The sequence below is a fragment of the Tyto alba genome, unplaced genomic scaffold (assembly GCF_018691265.1).
Source record: "Tyto alba isolate M040663 unplaced genomic scaffold, T.alba_DEE_v4.0 Super-Scaffold_23, whole genome shotgun sequence".
Classification (NCBI taxonomy): domain Eukaryota; kingdom Metazoa; phylum Chordata; class Aves; order Strigiformes; family Tytonidae; genus Tyto; species Tyto alba.
Genome location: NW_024881297.1, coordinates 2,942,501 through 2,964,726, shown reverse-complemented (window position 1 = coordinate 2,964,726; position 22,226 = coordinate 2,942,501). Strand labels below are relative to the sequence as shown.

The window sequence follows — 22,226 nt, the reverse complement described above, 5'->3', positions numbered from 1 at the left end:
AGTCTTTATAGCGTAAGAATTAAAATCATAAAAAAACAACCATCCAGGAGCAGAGGCTTATTAGAGGATTTCTTTTAAGAAAACTGTTTGTTGAGAATATATTTTATTTTCTGTTCACATATAATTGGTAACATTCTGATGTATTTTCTTCAGAAGTGGTCACAAAATAATCTAATCTAGACTAACAATACAGGACTGGTAAATTGCATATTCTAACAGCCCTCTATTATTTCTCCCGTTTCCAGAGTTTTCCCCCGCTCTTCAGAGAGATGTATTACCTCTATGCTGCATTATACCATATAGATAAAACACAGAAAAGTGACTGATGTGTTTTAAGGTAGGCAGCCAGTGAATCATATAGAAACTCAAGAAGCTAGACCAGTACCTGAAATCAAGCATAAACTGAGTTTTTAACTTCCGGAAAGCTGATGTGTTGTGAGCGATGTTCCTCCCTGTCAGACATGACTCTTTCAACTCCCTAGTTCAGAAGGAAAAAAACATTTAAATTAAAATATTCATAAATGTTAAACAAATAGGGATTAATGCATATTTCTTACTGCCTGCACAGGGAAGAACCCACCATAAATGTTAGTGTATCCTGAAGCCTCTATGCTTGAAATTTTGCTACAAAAAAAACTGAAGTGCCAACATTGTTGAACCAAATAGTTCTTAAAATAAGCTCTTTCAAAAGAAATTTGGAGAGGTCTCTGAAGGTTTTAAGCATATTCTGTGCCAAAACTACTGAAACTGGCAAGTAAACATAAATAGGAAAAAAATTATTTTACCTTTGACTAAATTCAGTATTTTCTACAGGAGGAACTGAAGATCATATGCAAGAACATGGCTCATATATGTGGTTGTCCAAAGTGACTCCTTTATGCCAGTTAACAGTAACCCACCCCAAAAACTAAGTATGCCTCACAAAAATTACTCTGATTGCACAGGCAGTTTTATCAAGTCATGCAAATTCAGTATCAGAGGTGATTGTAAATAAAGGACTATTGTAACACAGAAAATTTGGCACTTCCTCATTTACTTTCATCTGAAATAGGGAGTAAAGCTGTGTGAGCTGCGTCCATGCCCTGAAAGAAAACAGCCATGACTATGGAGCTAGGAAGTCTGACGAGAACTGCAGTGCTGGATGTCTGCCTCACCTCACTGTCCTGTGTGCAAACCAGTTTTTGACTGTCATGGCACATTCCGGATGCTAGATGTTCACTAGAAGATGTTTTCTGCAAAAAAAAAAAAAAAAAAAAAAAAAAAATTATGCACCACATGCAGCTAAGCTACCCAAGCAACAAAAAATTAAGGAATCGGAAATAAGCGTATACTGTCCCTTCCCTTTCCTGGCTCCTTTCTTCTTTTGGTCATACTTCTTGAAGAAAAGGTTAATATAAACAAAAAGTGCTACAGCGAAACAAACTACATGTGCATGAACTTAAACATACATTTTGGCAATGGAAAACTGCCAGCAGATTATTAGCACATTTCTTCAAAAATCTTTCCAGTGCAGCTGCAGAATGTGGTTTCTCTAAAAAGGCTGGTAAAAGGCAGAATTTAAGGAAAAAGTTTTCACAAAGAAGTTTTAACAGAAAGAAATAACACTTGAAAAATTATATTATCCTCTCTGAAGGTTTGAAGTTGAGAGGAAACACATTCTCCTCTGAAAAAGAAAAAAAAAAGTAAAGCAAACTGAAAGCCTATTGATAGAAAATGAATGATCAACTCTAATAGAAATAAAAGCCTAGGAAGTGTTATATCACTGCTGTAGATTTAACTGTAGAGGTCGTACCCACAACCTTTCATTCAGACCTAACTACCCAAATACCAGAATATTTTCAGCATCATTCCTAGAATGACAGGAAAAATACCGCAGAACTCTCGGTACCTGGATTGTGAAGACATACTTCAAGACCACTGAAAAATAATTAAAATAAGAGAGCAAGTTTTCAGGGGACCATGAGTCCCCCCATGCAGACCACCAGCCGATACCATCACATCCCACCTCGTGGACATGCCCGTGATGGTACAGCACTGCACCAGCCCGAAGATCCCATTTCCCGCATCCTCCAGAAAGAGCAAAATCCTGATCCTGCTGAAATGTCTTCTTCGTAGGGATAACATGGAGATAGAGCCCTCCGTCTACAGCGCCAACAGCTCCAGCCTCGCTGTTTGACATGTCTTCCACAGCTCTTCTCTTCATCCTTTCCCTTCTCATCCTCGGACTGACTTGGCTACTGTTTTTGTAATATACACTTTTATGGTATGATATTATTTTTCCTCCCTCATGTGCTGTCTTCGCCAGTGTTTTACAGTACAGCTTTCTTACTCACATACGTAACTACATTGCTGAACCTTTGTTTTCTTCTAATGAAGCTGTCTCGCCATAATTCAGTTTGTGTGAGATGTCTGTCTAACTAGAGCTGTCTCTCTAAACTTGACAAGTATTTTATCTCTGTGGTTATTTTCTCAATCCATACTGGAATTTCCAGAAAGCAGAGAAACGTAGTAATAGAAAATCCTGCTATGCTTCCTTTTCCTCAAAACACTAAACTTGTCCCTTTCAATATTCTCTGGGTCAATAAAACAGCAATCAAAAATCTATTTTAATTTCTCTCTCAACTTGCTCTTTCCCTCCCCCATGTGAAAGCACACAGTACGCCGTATGCTTGCTAGTTGTCAGACTTCCTCTCTAAAGCCAAAAGCCTTCAGGCTCAGCATAAATCTGGATCTATCAAGATACTGAGGCTGAAATTCTCCAAGACAGTTACCTGTGCTGCTGCTTGTGCTCCCGCACTCAGACAAAGCCCTTTTGCTTTTCCTGCTATTGCTTTTGAGGTCTCCCCCCGTTTTCTCCTCTGCAGGGTGCCCTCACATGATACCCGGGGCTTCTGCTCATGCCTCTATTCCCTGTTCAAAGAGAGAGGTTTCTGACTTTCTGTGGCGGACAAATAAAAAAGTCAATGTTTCAGCAGTGATTAGGAATAAAAGTGTAGCTGGTCATGCAACTTTGTGGATAGAAACCCCCAAATCTTATTATACCTTTTATAATTTCTAGCTGTTTCCTGACCGCTCTCACCCCAATTCACCTGGAGGCAGAAAAATCCACTTTTACTGCCCATTTTAATTGAAAACATCACACACAGAAGAGGTGGAAGGGGGACCCTTCAAAATTCTCTCCTCCTTCCTTCCCTCATTGGAAAAGAAGAGCAGCATAGGTTACGCCTTTGCAAGGCAATCTGCATTTTAGAAATTCCCATGTTTATTTTCTTCTGCAGGATTGCAAGAGCTTCTTGGGGAGCACATTAACTCCTGTGCAAGTAGCATTCGTCGCACAGTGCTCTACCCTTTTTGAATTACAGTGTTTTAGGAGGATCCCTGTTAAAATCTAACTTTATATCTATCACAAAGTTTCTCTTAGATGCAGACCAAGCACAGGAAGCAGCAATGTTTTTCACTGTATACTTTAGGGATTTCTACAGGTTTAGCAATTTTAAAACAGTTGTTTAATTTTTTTCTTTTTTTTTTTTTTCCCCATCTTTGAAAACGTCTTTAAATATTCTGAATATGCACCATTTGACCTACTGAGGTCAATAATTTAATGGCATGAGCCCTCAAATATGAAGTCTACAGACAGTTTAGGTGAAGTGTCAATGGTGTGTAAGCAACAAGTTGATGTAAATCCTAAATAATTTAGCTTTTAATAATACCTTAATTCCTTCTTCAATTTTCTTCCAGGGCTCTCTGAAAGATCTCTCTTGAACCTTTTCACAGCTTTATATGGCTCTTTAAACTGTATCAGCTAGATGAGCAGCACCTAATAGGTATAGCAATGAAATTATAAGCAAATATATGTAGAAATACAGTGTAAGAACATTTCCTAAAACGGACTTTACAGAAAACCAGTATGTTTTTGCTGAGGTAGATCACACAGCATCATCAGTGAAAGAATTTTACTAAACCAACTATAGCAAAAGAATCAAAATATCCACCAACACTGAAAGCAATTATATCAATTACAAACCTGTAGGACCTCTAAAAACTGACACAGAATTTCATGGACACATATGAAATTCCATGGAGTCTGATTTGGATATCAGCTCTACCTTTATGCAGCTCCATCTTTGTACACTCAAAAAAAAAAAAAATCTAATTCTTGGAAATTCAGAGAAATTCTTGTTTTACCCAGACTATGAGTGGCATTATGGGTATTTATCCTAAAAACATCCTCAAAGTTGCGTAACCACTGGGAGATGCTGCAGGTTCTCACAACTAGATATGGAGGACACTGTGTGTCCTGGGTTTGAGCGAGTGGTGGGGTTTTTTGGTAGCAGGGCAGGGGGCTATAGGGGCGGCCCCTTGTGAGAAGCTTCTCGAAGCTCCCCCAGGTCCAAGTCAGCTCCACTTCTGTTTGGAAACTGAGCCAATCAGCTGCGCCTCTGCGATAACGTATTTAAGAAGGGACGTGATGAGGAGCAGTGGGACTGGTGAGGAGGAGTTGCTGCAGCTGCGTGAACACCAAGGTCAGTGGAGGAACGGAGGAAGAAAGGAGGGGGGAGGTGTGCCAGAGCAGAGACCCCCCTGTATCCTGTGGGGAGACGGCAGGGCGGCCCCCCCTGCCACCCATGGAGATCTACGGTGGAGCAGACACTGATTTATGGCCGGGGAGGGGCTTTGCATTGTTGATCAAGGTGACTTTGCCCTAAGGAGGCTGGAGCCTTGTGGGAAAAGGTAGCCCCCGCTGTTGTGGTTCAGTGCTGGGAGGATTGCAGCATGCGGGGGTGTCCCACGCCGGAGCAGCTCAGGAAGGGCTGCAGCCATGGGAGGGACTCCAGTTGGAGCGAGTTGGTGTCCCACGCCGGAGCAGTGTGGGGAACGCTGCGGCCTGTGGGAGGAACTCATGTTGGAGAAAGTTTGTGGAGGACTGTCTCCTGTGAGAGGGGGACCACAGTTCCAGAAGCTCCCCCCACAGCAGATGGAAGCAGCAGCAGCACTGACTGCACCCCCCATTCCCTGCCCCTGCGCCACTGGGGGAGGAGGTAGAGATATCGGGAGCAGAGCTGAGCCCAGGAAGAAGGGAGGGGTGGGGGGAAGGTGTTCTCAAGATGTGGCAATGCTTCTCACTGTCCTACTCTGTTATGTGTCGTTAGTGTCTGTAATAAATGTATGCTCTTTTTTCTTCCCCTAACGAGTCTGCCTCCTGCTCATGCCCATAAAGGGGGATTTTTTCCCCATCCCAGTCCTATCTCGAACCCCAAGCCTGGCTCTCTGTCCCTTCTCATTGCCGGAAGAGAAGGGGGAGAGAGTGGCTGCATGGTGGTTGGCTGCCGACCAGGCTCAAACCACGACACTGTGTTTGGAAAATGTGCCTGTAATTTCATAGCAAACATCCAACCTCTCACATAATCTTGAGGTGGAAATACCGATGAATCAACATTTTCTTAATTAATTTTATTTTAATCCTGGTATCACACTGATCCTTGAGGAAGGGAAATCTTTTTTTCACTGACTTCAGCAACAGCAGCAACAGAATGGGAGTACCTATTGGTGTTTTTAATGAAGGTGAGAGAGACAATGATTTTTCAAGTAAAGAATTGATGTCTCCCTCTAAAAAACTATTATAGATTAGTATTCTTTCTTTTTGAGGCATACAGATTTTTAAAATGAAACTTAATGAAGTACACTCTAAGGTATTTCCTGTAACAAATTTCAATAAATGAAAATATAAGCCAGTAAAGTTGCTCATGTAAGCATCCATGAATTAAGGAATTACTTAAACGATGAATGCGTGAAGTTATTAACCTTCCTGGAGAATTAAAATGTGCTCAATGAAAACATGATGAATCAAAAGTAACAGCCATTTCAAATTTGAAGGATTGATTTTACACAACTGAAACATAATTAAAACCATATGCAATTGTGCTGCATTTAAAGAAAATTTGAACATACTTCTAGACCAATAGAACACACCTTTGCAACCCCTTTTCTTTGGTACATTCATACACCAGTTACCTCTCGGTAGTGACACAGGTTTAAGAAGATTATATTCTAGTACTTTGCCTCATGTAAAGGGAAAATCTAGTGAAATTAGGATTTTTTAGGGTTTTTTTTCTTTGCAATATTCTGATGTACTGGGAACATTAAGAAAATCAGCATAAGTAAAATCTTGCTTATGCACAGGTTATTGCATAAAAGCAGTAGCAAAAAAAAACCCTGATAATAGACTTATCTGTGCACAGGCTATCTGCATATGTCAGGTATTTAATGGTAAATTTTGTAATAGAAAGGCTTAGAAAATTTGTAACATTTTCTCTCTGTGGTTACAGGAATGTTTCCTGTTTAAACCAGCTGGAACATTGATACTGCGAGGTTAAATGTAACAGAAAGGATAAAATAATTACCATATATTTTAAAAAAAGAACACAAAAAACCCCAAAGAACAGAAATGAGAACAATGAGGAGGTATTTTTGTCTACAGACTGAAGTGTCCTACTACTTAAGGTAGCCCTTCTCGTTGCCCTTCTGCATGTCACAGATATGGTGTGTCCCCATAATTTCATTTCCCATTGGTATCACTTATCTTATTAATACCAATCTGTCATTGTCAATTAGAAGCTCAGGAATTCTTCAGGTTCTCTTACAGTGGTCACTTGACTATCAGATAATATCAAAACGTCATTATTGTAGCATTTATAAGATTTTTTTTTTTAGCTTTTATTAATTTGTTCAGCTCCTGAGTCTTCTAGACATCTATGAATACAAAATGTTCATTATATTGCTCACGATACCGTACATCTCCTATGTAACACCTACACAATTAATGATAAGACCCCATGTCGATACCATTTTTGCTATCTGCATGGAGCTGACCAAGAGCTCCTATGTAAGTGATTATTAAACAATTTATTTAAAGATGTGCAACTGCTTACTGCCTGTATTCAAACAAATTTGCAGCTTCTTAGTAATTGTAACATAACAAACTGACTTTTAAATTAAAGCTCAGATCTGTTTTGCCTCTTGATAAAAGATGTTTCCGAATTACTAATTTAAATTTTTTTCAGCCCATTCTACCTAACACAAGACAGATGTATCTGAACAGCATCATACCTGGGCGTCATCTAGAGTTTAATGAGTGCCTCTCTGTCCCTAATGGCTGTGAAAGCTCTGTTAGGGATGGAGATAAATTATTTTTGGATTCAGCCCCGAGTTCCCACTACTGCTGTGCCCTGTCTCTCGGAGCACCCTGTGATGTGTGCTTAAAAGGATGAAGGAATAGGCCTCAGTGAAGAAGTTTCCTTCTTCATCCCAGCAGTGCTGCTGTCATTTTTCTCTGCCAACAGCAGGGAGAGCTGCCTCTACAAAGCTCCCATGACTACAGTCACTTTCTAAAATGGCAATTTTCTTAGCAATAAATCACTCCCTCTTTATATAACTCCTTCATTATTTCTGAGGAACAAACCTGTGCTCTGGAAGGATTACCCAAAAACAAGGGGACTGTTGTGAAAGGAACTTATGCATTACTTTTGATCCATCTACTCTGGGAGCAGTAACTAATAATGTACACTTTTGAAACAGGTCATTGGAGAAACACCACCACCACACCCCTGAATCCAACCAAACTAAAAAAAAAAAAAAAAAACAAACAAATTAACACCTTACAAGGAAGAAAAGCTCTCAGCTGGTCATTGTACCCCTCATCTATCTGCTGAGGCTTCCCTACCAGTTTTCATGTGGTAACTAAAGGAGGCAGACTTGAAGAAAAATGTTGTGGGTTTTTTTTTTTTTTTTTTTAAGGAGGAAGGTTTCACAGGAGACCTGAATGTGGTGGGGGAATTCAAAGTACATATTAAAATACAAGTTGGTTACATGGAGGGTGTACACTGATTGTCCCTTTTTGGTTTGTTTTCTTTCTGTTTCCCCTATATTCACAAAATAATTTATTACTTCAATTCTTCCTCTTTCTCACTTGGTACCTTCCATCCTGTAAGCCAACTCCTTTATTTTAATATCCTTTTTCCTGCTTGTCTTCTCAGTTTCTCCTTTACCTCTGTTCCTTTCCACACTGAATTCAGAAATGGACATTGCACAAGTAGTAGCAGCTCAGCATCTGCAGACTCATACCCAGTGACATCTCTGGTTACCGTCCAGCAGACATTTAAAGCATCGTTTGTTTCTTAGCAGTAACATGATGGAGGCCAGTGCACCTTGCCCATTGCCATTACTGAGATTCCCTGCGTTCTCTAGCTAGCTAATTTTTTTCATCAGCTCAAAAGTCAGCTGTCAACACCCTGTGGTGAGTAATCAGCTTTCCTTATGGATAAATTATTCCAAGTTGTCGAATGTAAGCATATTTAAAACAGAATGGTCACTGCCATGTTAACCACAGATAATCTGGTCAAATATACTAGAATTAAGCAATTTCATTCTCCCATTTCTTAATCTTTATTCTGATGAAACAAGTTCAACAGAGTGGATAATACATGTAAGTTTATACAAGATCTATAAATGAGTATACCAAAGTTATAATTTTCCTTGAGGAATGTGACAGGAGCACAAACCAATCTGCTGATGCAAATAAGCCTGGCCATGGTACCACACACAGATGCACGTCAGAGCTATTACCCTGGTGTGAGGTCTTGGAAACTTTTCACTGGTGGAAAGGAGTAAGGGTGCTGGACTTCCAATGAGAGGCAGACAGAAAGATTTGACTATTAATTCATGGACCAGCATCCTGTCATCCCAAACTGCCTCTTTCCACACCTGCCTTCTTTTTCTAAAGCCTTTATGCTTTCTTGTTTACTTCCTCGCCACTATTTCTGACCTTTTCCGCTTTTAACCCTTTTCCTTAAAGAATGATAGCTCAATGCTATCATACATTTCCATCACAAACTCTGTGAACTAAATTCTGTGAACTTCTCAGGCATTTTTTTCTTACCTTGATCTCCAATGTCACTTGCAAACCAACTCTAACAAGAAAACAGTGCAAAAGTAAAGGTAATTTTTAATAAGTCAGTTGAACACTTCCCTGGGAATAACAGCACAGAGCTCCGCACACCTCACCATGCTAGTTACACTATTACCCTCTGGTCACTTACAAATCTGCAGGGGATCCAGGCCCTCCAAAACACAGATGTGGTGATGCAGAGCACCTGTGGGCTGGCAAGGGTGCCTGCTGCAGCCTTCACAGCAAGCTGGAGGAAGCCATTCTGTCGGCAAGTTTATTTATAGTTTGAAATACATGTGAAGTGCTTCACTTTCCTATGAAGCCACCAGGGACACACAAATCCTGCCTAAACGTCTCACTCTTTTCTCTGCTGCCACTATTTTGAGGGCTGTGCTAGCTTTTGCATAAATCTGCATGGAAGCAAACCCTCCCATATCTGCTACTTCAGCACAGCTCACATTAAGTCACTTTTATATTTACCATACTCTCACATTTGTGTAAAGGAAATCTAAAGAATGAGGACAGTAGATGTGTCTGTTTACTGTTGAACTGCACATGCAGGTGGCCAGAGACAGTTTGGGGCTCCCCTTCCCTACAGAGGAGGACACAGTCCATCTTGCACTGCTGAACATCTCATAGATTTTACTGAGAAGTCTCATGAACGCACAATTTCAGAGGTGACAAAACTCACTACCAGTGAGTTGACAGCACCAGGAGATAATCAGGATTTGGGACATCAGCTGATGTCAGTGACAGCCTTCCCAAATTGCTGTTTCAATCCAGAGAGGCCAAACTTTAGGAGTGCTAATGTGCATCCATGAAGCTCAATGCTGCAAAGTGAGGTGGCTGCTCTAGTGGAGGTCTCAGAAACTGTGTGTCAGCACAGCTTTATATCCAATTTAATTAGTTCTGCCTTTTAACAAATCTACCTAGCTCTGGCTGAAACGTTTGCACTAAATCTTGCTCTAAGGCCCTTCCTCTCTCTATCAACACAGATTTGTGTTGATATTATTGCAGATTTATAGTTATAATTTGTAATTCTTCCTTTCTCTATTGGATGCAGAGAGGAAGAATTACAAATTATAACTATAAATCTTTAATAATATAAACACAAATCTGTTGGTAAGATTATAATGTTAGCCTATACATAAGGACATGGGTTTTGTATGTGACAGCTCAGGGAGGGCAACAGTGAACAGCAGAGTAAAGGGTGATTTAAAACTTCTCTACGAAAAATTTGCCTGATGCCAGGGTGAAAAAGGCCTGGTGAAACAAATACTGAACTCCTGAACAGACGTTCTCAGAACAGGACGTTCTGCAGCATGTGAGGAAAACTCATGTCCCATATTGAACAGGACTGGGTTCTGCTTAGAGTCACATGCATCTGAGCCAACAAAGAATAAAAGGCACCCCAGACTAGCAGTCTGACATTAGACATGAAAAAAGGAGGTTTTGCATGAAACTGGGAAAATAAAAATGGAAAATAAGTACAGGAAGACAACCTTTTCTTAGCATAGAGCACTGAGTAATAATGCACATTTTACAAGCACACACCATCATTTGTTTCTTAACTTTCACTGCTGCCCGTAGTTAGCTACAGCTCTAAACAAAAACCACGAGGAGGAAAAAGTTTAAAGGGAAATAAAGATAAATTCCATTTTTTGTCCCCCCCCCCCCAAATCACACAATTGGAAGGGAAGATTTTAGCATACCTGCAACACTGCTAATAGCAAGCTCTTTTGCTGTCTGGTCGAGTGACAGCACAGTCACAAAGCCCAAGCAGTTCACATCCCCCCAAACCAGACATCTCTGCCTCATAAGGCAGCAGTAATATAAGGAAGCTACCTGAAAATCACACACTGAGGCCATCTTCCATTCAGCAGTTATTCTCACACTTTATAAATGAGGTGATCTGGCTATCTAGGTGCAAACCCTCCCCCCCTCCAAGAACCCCAACCCTCTTCCTGACTGAACACTAAGTATATTTTAATTCCAATATTCCTATTCTCTGTATAGCAATATGTCATTCCTCATATACATCAGAGATTTGGGCCAATGACATACTTCAGATTTTTCCTGCAGTAACAGGTAATACACAAACCCAGCTCTTGGCTAAATCTACCACACTGAACAAATTTGACAGGGGAAGCACTGGTGCAGAATGAATGCAAATCAGGATGCCAGTTTGTTTTCCAGTCAGTTCTGCACATAACTAGAATCTAATTCAGTTATAGTAAATATTCAAAATCTTGATGTAAGGATGAAACATATGTAAATTGCCATTGTGATTTTTTTAAAGTAAACCAGAATTCAGCGAATTCATCTCGTTTCATTATTCTCTGCAGCAGAGAAGAAAATTCAAGTTGCCAAAAGCAAATTAAAAGTAATAATACTAGCAACACGTATTTACAGATGCATTCTGCTTCTTAAAAAATAAGGTCCCTGGATGCTGTAGAAGCCAATACATTACTGCACATGCTCTATGCAGAGTATCTCAGCACAAAGTAGATTACCTTCTCACATGTAAAAAAAATGAAACCGTGCTACTTCAAATCTGAGCACAACCCTGTCGGTGTGTTCTGCGCTTCTAATGAAATTTTGGGAGCAGTCACTGATGACTATGCAGAAGTCGTGTCTGCTGCCAGAGCTGTCAGTTTATATAAACGCCTAGTAGGCAAAACAATATTAATGACTTAAGCTCCTGTGTACCCTGGAGCTACGTTTGGTTGCGAAGACGGGATGCACGGAACGCCAGGCTGTGCCCTGCTCCCCTGCCAGCCTGTGGCACGGCTTCCAGAGGAGAGCGTGTCCTGCCTCTTCTGTCAAGGCTTTTGAAAGCAAACTTGTTGACCAGCAAATGAAGGCTAAATGGCTGTCTAGCCAAAATTACACTGTGCTGCTGAAGGCATTTTAAATAGAGGAAGTGCTGAGAGCTCTTTTTTACACGCCCTTGCATATTGAGTCAAGTGACAACAGAGTATACACATTCAAATGGAAATACAGAACATGTACTAAACAAAGCCGTATTAAGGTTTTACCAAAACACAACTGGTTTTATTATTTACTCTAACCAGTTTTTAGCCAAAAAATTATGCAGCTAGATACAGGAGAAGACCAAAAGCAGAAGTTTGCTCTCAGAGAATTTCATAGAAACAGTACAAAATATTTTATGCTAACAGAAGTTAGTAGCTGTTTGGTTCCAGAAAAAAAAAAAAAATCCAAGGTTTTTTAACTGAGACACAAACTTTAAATCCTCTTAAGTGTTGGTTGCTTTTGTTTTTTTAAAAAATTTCATGGAACTTTATCAACAAATCAGTATTTTCTTAGAGAAAATGAGGTGTTGTCTAGAAATCTAAATGATTCCAAAAATATTGTGAGGACAGTACAGTGTAGCTCCCGAGTCTTTCTTGCAGAAAAAATTCCTGTTTTTCTGTATAACCCTGTTACATTGAAGAGAAAAACAGAATTGTGAAACTCTCATTAATATATGTGCCTACAGAGCAACTGCCTTTGTCTGATGCATTTTTTCTGCTTTGCCCTCACTTCACTGTTCCTCAGTTCTTGTATGAAACCTGCAGAAGCCAAAAGATTCCCAATAGTACCACTGGTGCCCTTTGCGCTCCTAACATTGTAATTGGATTTAGGATCCTACACTGTACAATATTAAACAATGAAAATTATTAACAGTTAACACTCAAGAAACTGAGAAGTTATTCCAATAATTGACACTGTTAGGTATGTAGAACAAATAACACCATCCACCTTTTCTAACTGTGTGTTTATCAGAAGCAGAATATACATCCTGGCAGAAAGGAACTTGTTTTGAGAAGCAGCACCCTTGTGACCACTGTCTTGTGCACAGCCTGGTAAGCTTGTGGTAAGCCTCCTTGTTTGTATAGCAAACTTCATCTGCTTTCAACAGTCATAAATTGAAAGGTTAGAGGGTTTAAACTATTTCCCAGTTATGCTATGTCTACCAGGCAGCAACAGCTGGGCAATAAACTTTTAGCCATAAATGTTTCTGAAAGCGGTAAGTTCATGGCCAAAGCCATAACTATGGTAACATCAATTGATGTCCAAAATGCAATCTAGCTGCATAGTTCCCTTTAACACGGAATGATATCTTACATTGCAAGGTACTTACCAGCAGCCTCCGGGTTAAATAAGATGGGTTAAGGTCAGGTGGGATGGCTCCGAAAGGCTACGTCAAGTCAACCTGAGATTTGTGGCCTCCTCTGAGCCTCCAGCGTTCCCTGATTTCATCCCCATTCTATCGAACACTCTCAATATCACTTTAGACTGGATATTGAAATCACTTAGCAGCAATAAAAAAGAGGAGTGCTGCAGAATTGAATCCCATTTTGCTCAGCGCACATCTCTAAACTATTACCAGTGTGAAATGAAATCTAATGCCTCCCTTAGCAATCCCATCTTCTTTGTCCTATTGTTTTTCTAGGAGCGTTATGATACACTAAATCCATTTGGACACACAATAGTACACGGGTTGTACCACAGATTTCAAGAAGAGATTTCCAAATTTATGTAGCCACTGCATCAGGTTGCTTTTCAGCCATCACGCACTACAGAGAAATCCATTAACAAAGGTAGAACGACAGTGCAAACAACTTAGATAAAAGACAAACTTACAGAAAATGATGAGAAAATGGTGAAGTTACCTTTGCAAAATAATTTTGTTATCTAATCTTCAGAGCACTCAGTCTATGGGAAGAAAGACAAAATCTTTTGTTATCATCTCACATGTATTTATTATTTCATACATTAAAATGAAATAACCTTCTGTTAGGCTGAGTATATTAACTCAACTTACCATTTCCCTTTCTGTTGCTAGGAATTCACGTTCTCCCTCCCCATCAGATTCTTAATTACTGAAATTTGATGTACAGATAAGATGCCAATAACAAAACTGTGGTTACCTGTGACCCATATGCTTCTCTTTTCCTGATGTTAAGTTTCATGGTAGTAGAAAATGGAAAATGTGACTGAATCTGCAGTTTCATTAATGCCCTCTTTAGGGATGCAAACTCTACAATGGTATAAACACTGTACAGAAAATGTGACCAGCTGAAATCCAAATGGCTTGACTTCATGGGGAAAACAGGGCAACTGCTATGGGCCATCTGAGGTGCATCTTCTTAGTATTGCTAAATGCTCCCTGATTTTCATTGCGTTGTTTTTCTGTTGTTCATGATGCCCCCTCTTTCTCTCCAACCGTATCTTCTCTTCCATAGTGTTGGAAGTTTTGCTGAAATAACGCACAGGGCAGGTGACTGATCTGAAGAGCCAACTAAGTGATGAATTTGCAGGGCAAATGAGGATATAACATGCCCCAAGGAGGAGTTTTGGGGGAGGATTACTCTGTTGTCAATTACTGAGAACAGATGTAGCTTATAGAGCTTGGGCGGAAAGCTCATCTGATTGCTCCTGGCCAAGTTTAGATGATGGCTAGTCAACAAAATGCAATGCCCAAGGGACTGTGAAACTAAACCCTCTGGAAACATGTCCAAAGAATAAACCAAGTGTAAGGCAATACTGTACTAATAAATCAACTGAGCCTCTCAACAATAACAGAGTCAGGATAGGCGTATAACAATTCTGTTTAAAGCATCTGAGGAGATTGTCAAAGCTATTCTATCAAAATAATACACATAATTACTAGCATTAAATACAAAGAGATAGCTCCTACTTTTCCTCCAATTTAATAAACGATATTATTTTCTGTATTAATGAAGATACCAGACTCTTTAGATAGCTGCATGTTGCAGTGTCTTCTTGGATAGCATTTTTAACTCCTCACTATTATTTCTGGAGTGCACTAGTTCCAAAAATGTCAGAAAGACAGGATCTGGCATGGTGAGTCCTTGATGCAGCTTATCAGAGTTAGAGACTGACTGGCTATAAAGTAAAAACTCCTAAATAAAAATAAAACTGTTGGAAGGGAAGCTTGCTAAATATCTACACGGATAATCTTGGGCAGACAATAGGAATTGTATATAGAAGTACACAAAATTATCAAAATACAAGATAAAGATCAATGTTATTTAAATATGTATCTACTCTAAGGAATATAACAGAGTGAATTTATTACCTATTACAAGGTAGTTACCTATTTAATGGTAGGATCAGTAGCTAGGTTTTTCTCCATATGACTTTCAAAGGGAACATGTCAACCAGTGTTAGACCAGAATATGAAGCTATTGCTTGCATTAAATAACATGTTATGGTGTGGAGTAAGATAACATTCAACATGAATAAAATTAGCATAATTTGTCCTTTCATATGTGGTTGATGTTCAGCAGAAACCTACTGGAAACTGTGCTTTCAGCATTTTATTTTTCATCTGTAAAATATAATTGCTTCTTAAATGAAAGCACATAAGTCAGTTGCGAAAAACATTCTGGATATGAAAAATGGATAACTTCAAAACTGTGTGTTCAGTTTCTCCCACTTATATAATCAACTGGCATAGGGCACGATTTAAGCAAAGAGAAGACACACCTTAATACAAGAAATTGAATATACTTGGTCAATTTGACACTGAACATCCAGAATCACCAGCAGTCAGGAATAAATCTATACATACAAGGGGGAATTCCTAGCCAAAAGCGTGGGGAAGTAACACCTTATATCACACATATCCTCTTGTAGAGGCACCCACCTTGGACGGGGGAGCCCTTTCTCTGCCTATTTTTCATCCTGAACTTCACCTTCATTCTCCATATCCCAGGTGACAACAGAGTTTTTCCTGAGATGGCTTCCCTCTTTCCATTAAGGAAGTCAAGAAAATGAAAAGAAGTGTTAAAAAAAAAAAGAAAGAGTTCTTGTTTTCTAGCCCCAACATAGATTGCTATGTAAAGTAAATGTTTGTTCTTACTTTTCCTTGATTAGACTTGAATTACTGGTATTAATAACCACTGCAATTTGCAGTTCCCTGGAAGGAAATTTAAAGCAAAAGTCGTTTATCTTTCTTTAGTTATTCTGTTTCCACAGGCACTGGAAACAGAACAATAAAGCTCTCGGGGTTTCCTGAGTGATGTGCAGATGGGTGGAAGGACAGGTAGAAGAGCACCTTTTTACAATGCAGGTGTAGACTTCATATCTACAACAGTTCTCTCCCTTCTCCTAAGGCCATATTTCCAGGAGACAGATATTCTAGCTTAATGTGGTTTTTTTCCTTTTTCTTTTATTTTCATATGTATATCTGGGTGAAAACCTCTTGTTGCTGTTTTTATGAGCAGTAACACCCCCACTGCAACAGAGGTGAAAAGCTCTAAACAGAAAAGTATTTTTTCACCAAGTACAAATGGCTACCCCAGCACTAAAAGCAATGGCTACTGATGCTTCCCTCCAGTCAAGGTTCTTGCTATTTGTATAGCAAAGTCAAGGTATAGGGTAAACAACCATTTTATATCACCTATAGGTTATGTAAGTTGTAACAGCATCCTGATACAAAATAAAATTTAATTTTGACAAGACATTGTCCCATAAAGTACCTTTTACACATAAAAGTAAAGCAAGACTATTAGCATGGCTGTTAGACCATAATAAAGGATGTCCATGATTCCTCTCTTAATTATGCTTCTCACTATCATACTGTGGCAGTACAATTCCCTTTTCAACCACAAACCATGTTCATGACATACATATAATGCAATCAAATCGGCACAGATAAGAGCGATAGGTCACATCATTCTGTGCATTTGAATCAGAAGAGAATGCAACGGCAGAGAATTTGTAATTCAGTGAGTTTCTTTCAGAAAATTTTGAAAGATCCCATTGCTGCAGATAAATCATAAACCAAGCAGCAACAAACTATACAATGACAGGATACATGTTTTCTATAAAATAGCAAGTCAGCTTCTCTTTAACTACTGACTAAATAAAGCATCACTGGCACCTGTTAACCAGGTCAGTGTCAACTGCAATTTAGTACATGTGCCTTTTCATGCAACTAATCTGCAAAAAAATTATGCAAAAAAACCATCACGTCTTAGATTAATGATAATACTGGACGGGTCACCCATTAGCCACCTGCTGCTGATATAAATCATGACAAAGGACACAGCATAGCACAGAAGAACCCATGTTACAGAAAAGTTTTGCACCGTAGAAGAAGTTGAGGATCTAAAAGCTGATCTCAGAAACCCTCCCAACCCCAGTAGCACATCCCGATGTCTTTCGTTAGACGGCAGAATGCTGTACGTGGAAAAGTCTATAGCCCTGAAAAAGGGCAAGCATGTCCTGAAAGACTGAACTGAGCAGCACAAGATGATTGCCTGAAGAAGGTGCCCATGAAAAAGCTTTAACCTTGCAACATTAACAACAAAAGTTGCAAATGTAAGAAAAAAGATAGTCGTTGGAGTATTTCTCTCCCTAAATAGCTCTTTAACCTTATCATTAGAAACTCTGTAGCCTTGATGGTGAGAAAATGAGAATTTCTGTAACTGTCACCCCAACCCATGAGTCTGTCGCCCCAGATCCATGAGTCTAACTCAAAGGGAATTTATGTAGAGCTTCTCCAATATAGGTTGCAGACTGGCTAGATGAGACGGAATGGAGCCTCAAAGTTTTTAAAGAAGTTCAGCTTATCTTTAAGTGTGATTTTTTCCTGAATAAAATAATAAGATCTAAAACAACAATCAAAAGTTAAAGGTTCATGAGATACAAGTATTTAAAAAATAGGAATTTAGGCAAAGTGTAGCCATTGGACAGCTGTATATACATTTAACCTAGTCACACTATATACATTTTATACGTCAGAATGTATTTCCTTATAACAACAGTTTAACTGACAACTCATTAGGATTTCATACAATACCCAGTTACACTTCTACAAAAAGTTTTTTTTTTTGGTTCATCCTGTTCTTTACACTACATGCACAGTAATTTTTATGTGGTGCAGCGTTGTTTTCCTTACCAAATCACACTGACATAAAGCTGTTGAAATGGGGACAACAATCGAGATCTTTGTTTTATTCTCTGTGTTTTGCACTTCCATGACATTTGTTTCTCTGCTTTGGTGAGAGAGAACTGCTGTTTGAATTCAGCAATATAAAGATTTTTTCTTAGAAAAATGGGTCTTCTGGACCAGAGAATATACTATTAAAGATAGAAATATGGGGGGAAAAAAAATGTAGAATTAAACTGTAGTATATGCCACTGGAATCTTCATTGTCCTGCACTTTAATTGCGATGCAGTATTTTGTTCTGTACCAAATGTTGACAACTTCACTTTTTTCTATTTTGAATAATTTCACATTGATCTGAAGAAGTAATATCCACATGGAAATTGGCTTAAAGCAATGAAGGAAGCTTTTACCAAATGTTCTCCAAGAAAAGCTGATGTTTTGAATATATTTGAGAGACAGGCACAGTACTGAACCAGATATTTTGGCTACCACATGGTGCAGCCTACAGAGACAAGCCAGATGTTTAGCACTGCTTCTGAGATCCTAGGATCTATGGGGATTTCTGCTATTTATTTAGAAAACATTTTATTATAAAAAATCCCAACACATCAGCAGCATATAGCTTGTTATAGCAAATGTACAACGTAAAATTTTCAAGCGCATCAGATTTTGCTAGAAGAAAAAGGCTTTTAAAAAGCATAGTCTGTTGATCTAAAAAAGGCTGGGCCACTATAGCCCAACTATTTCTGAATAATAGCAGGTCACTATTAAAAAGCCAAGAACGGTAACACCAGACACAATACAAAAGAGGTTGTCAGATATAAGCACCCATAGAAATAATGTATTGGGTCCCGCGTGTTCAAGAATAACTCCTACAGAATAAGAGGAGGAATATGGGGTTAGACTTATTATGCTTTTATGCTTTTTTGTTCTGTGTGAAGACAATAGCTTAAAGTGTGTACTTATTTTTCATTGGACTGAAGATAGCTGCAGTTTTAAAAGGTCACTGGAGTTGGTTGCTCATTAGTCTTCAGATGTCTTTTAAATAGACAAAAGTCAAATCATTGGCATTGTAAATTGTTCTACAATGCCATCAGCACATAAAGATAAAATCTCCGATGCTGATAATGACTGGCCACCACCCAGCAGTTACACTATTTCCAATGACACTAGAAAAAACAATATTCTTTATATATGTGCTACTTGCTGTCTTCCTTTAGTCTAAAAACTTATTACAATTTGCTATAAACCATTAGCCTATCCTACCTCGCATAAACACCAAGGTTGGGGGGGAAGCTCACTGAAGTACCACTGCCTTTGGTGTGCTGAATCGTGTAATACTTTCACGGTCTGAAAAAGCCAGTGAACGTGACATTCAAGATCTCTTCAGTTTCTGTTATTTACTTCTAAAATACAATTCCCATTAGGTAAGATAACATTCCTGTTCCAGGCAGAATGAAAGCTTAAAACTGATGACATGAAGCCAGGGAACAACAACTGCAAAACCACTTCCAAGTGCCAGGCTGCAAATAAAGCCATACCTGCAGACAATACAGGGCATTTGTGAGGCCTATAAATGAATACAGAATTTGAGCTATATTTTGCAGTTGAAACTGGCTGTAGTCTTCTCTTAAGCAGTCAACTAAAGCAGGGCAACTGAGCCAGTCAAACCTGCCCAGCAAGGGGGCCGTGGCACTGGCCATCACTGAAAAATAGAAATAAATAGAAAACCTAAGAAAGGTTGGGGGATGGGGACGTAGAATAGAGAAGGAGGAACAGCTGTTAATTTATTGGTTGATCATTGATCTGTTATGACTACAAACTTATCTATACTGGGTATCTGTACAGTGCCTTTCAGTCCCCTGACAAACTTAACAGCTGTGGGGTTATTATGGCTTAACACACATCTCTCCATGGGGACTAGATACCACACCACTCTACTTTAAATATGATGTAATGGAAAATGGAGCATGGATCTCAAATGGCCTTTAGCTGTTAGCCTTGGGAAAGAGCTTTAAAAATATTATCATTTTTATTGTAGTTGTTAACAGTTTCCAAGAGGATGACTCCTAGGACTGCAAGAGCTCACTGACTTCACATACATTCATCCTTCTCTGAGGTTAAATGGGAATTGTTCATGAGCACACAGTTGAGAGAAGAATTACCTAATGAAGTGCTCTTGCCTGAGCACATCCAGCTCAGCGCTTTCTTGCGAACAGAAAAAGGAGCTTTTAATGTGACAACCTGTTTTTGTTTGAAACTCGGAAATGTTTATGGGAAATACGGCCTCTAGGCTCTGAGACATGCACACGCATAAATGCACAGAACATTGCTCGCATTTACATCATCATGGTCTCAAGGGAGAAAGGGTCTGAAAAAACATCTCTGTTTTCATAAAGGGACTGAAATGAAATTATCTAAGTTAGAATATCTTAGTGACAGTGACAGCCAAAGGTACTTACCAAGGCAGACTTTGTTGAAATTCACTCTGTTGAGTGGTTCTTCAAGAAACAAGATATAAAAGTCAAAAACATGCATTTCAAAGTCAATACTGCAGAACTCTGCACTGAACTTCACCAATTTAGCGATGAGAAAAGAGGGCATTAGATAGTGACATTTCTTTTGGGAACTGGAGAGGATGGATGATGATGAAGTGATTATACTATGGGCAGTGTAACGTACACAGTAGTTTATCTGATGATAAATCCACTTATCACCACATGACAATTCCACAGCATACGAAGATATTAAATAAGAATTCCCCTGAAAATCTCAACTGAAATTTCAAGTGTGACTCATTTGACTTATACAGTGATTTTTCAGACCATATCTTAGAACAAGGCAGACATATTTTTTTTAAAGTTTCTTTAGACTTTGGTTTTGTGTCTAGTGCAAGCTCTCTTTTTTTTTCATAGGTGATATTTTTTTTCATAGGTGATATTTCAATGGAATATCAATCACAGGCAAAATTTAATTTCTTTCGTCAGAACCACTGACAGCTAGAAGTGCTTGCCTCTTACACAAAGGAGTTCCAAATCCTGAAATAACAGCTGGTACGATTATTTTTTTCTGAGTCAACTAATTGTCTGAATTATTCTGAAGTGTGCCCAAGACAAAACAAGAGGGAATGATGAATAAAGTCATTGACTTGAGAGGAGGAATGAGCAAGAAAAAATCTGTAAGAAAAGGCAAGCACAATGACAGAATTATGTTTTTTGTTGTTGTTGTTTTACTCTGCAAGGTTATTGGTAATATTGGATATTTGCAGCTTTCAAATCTGTCCTGACCTGGAAAACTTTAGGTTTGGTTCACTCCTTGCCATCGTGCAGCAGGGAAACTGTGACACAGTTGCCATCACAGAAACGTGTTGGGACGACACACTCAACTGGAGAGCCGCAATGGATGACTATAAACTCCTCAGAAGGGGTAGGCAAGGAAAGAGAGGTGGTAGGGTAGCCCTGTATGTTAGGGAGTGTTTTGATTGACTAGCAGGACTAGGGAAGTGATCGTCCCCCTGTACTCAGTCCTGGTGAGGCCGCATTCCAAATACTGCGTTTGGTTTTGGGCCCCTCACTACAAGAAAGATGTTGAGGTGCTGGAGCAAGTCCAGAGAAGAGCAATGAAGATGTGAAGGGCCTGGAGCACAAATCCTGTGAGGAGCATCTGAAGGAACTGGGGGTGTACAGCCTGGAGAAAAGGAGGCTGAGGGGAGACCTTATCACTCTGCACAACTACCCGAAAGGAGACTGTAGCAAGGTGGGGGTCGGTTTCTTTTCCCAAGTAACAAGTGATGAGAGGAAACGGCCTCAAGTTGCACCAGGGGAGGCTTATATTGGATATTAGGAAAAATTTCTTCACTGAAAGAGTTGTCAAGCACTGGAACAGGCTGCCCAGGGAAGTGGTTGAGTCACCATCCCTGGGGGTATTTCAAAGACATGTGGATGTGGCGCTTATGGACATCGTTTAGTGGTAGACTTGGCAGTGCTAGGTTAGCAGTTGGAGCTGGTGATCTTAAAGGTCTTTTCCAACCTAAACAATTCCATGATTATTATTAGATTAAAAAAAAGAAAGCAAATACTTCAAAAATCGGTCTGTTAAGCAATGCTGTTTGGGAATGCTCCCCTTGCTTTTCTAATTGCTTCCCCATTGGGAGGACAGTGGAATGCATGTGTTGATTTTTCTAAAATTTCCTTCTAAAAGGGCCGTTTAAGTAACACAGAAATATAAATAACTTCACTCAATTTACAAACTACTCTGACAAGTCAAATGCCATCCCTTGGCAATGGCTGAAGCAACACAGCCTGTGTCTGAAGCATTTCAGCTGTCCTACTCGTTCAGCACTGCTCAGACACTTC

The 22,226-nt window shown here is 39.3% G+C and overlaps 2 long non-coding RNA genes across 2 annotated transcripts in view; both read right to left on the bottom strand.

The window, feature by feature from the left end:
- Window positions 1-242: 242 nt before the first annotated feature.
- LOC116965292 lies at window positions 243-2,886 on the bottom strand. The gene is made up of 3 exons (XR_004409262.2): window positions 2,772-2,886; window positions 1,155-1,232; window positions 243-478 (listed from the first exon to the last, which is right to left on the bottom strand). It is a non-coding gene; the product is annotated as an uncharacterized LOC116965292 (long non-coding RNA).
- An 851-nt stretch (window positions 2,887-3,737) lies between these two features.
- LOC116965294 overlaps window positions 3,738-22,226 on the bottom strand; it is an 18,580-nt gene continuing 91 nt past the window's right edge. Inside the window, exons 2-3 of the long non-coding RNA XR_004409263.2 lie at window positions 13,621-13,663; window positions 3,738-3,817 (exon numbers count right to left, since the gene is read on the bottom strand). This is a non-coding gene — a long non-coding RNA (uncharacterized LOC116965294). The remainder of the gene's footprint in view (window positions 3,818-13,620; window positions 13,664-22,226) is intronic.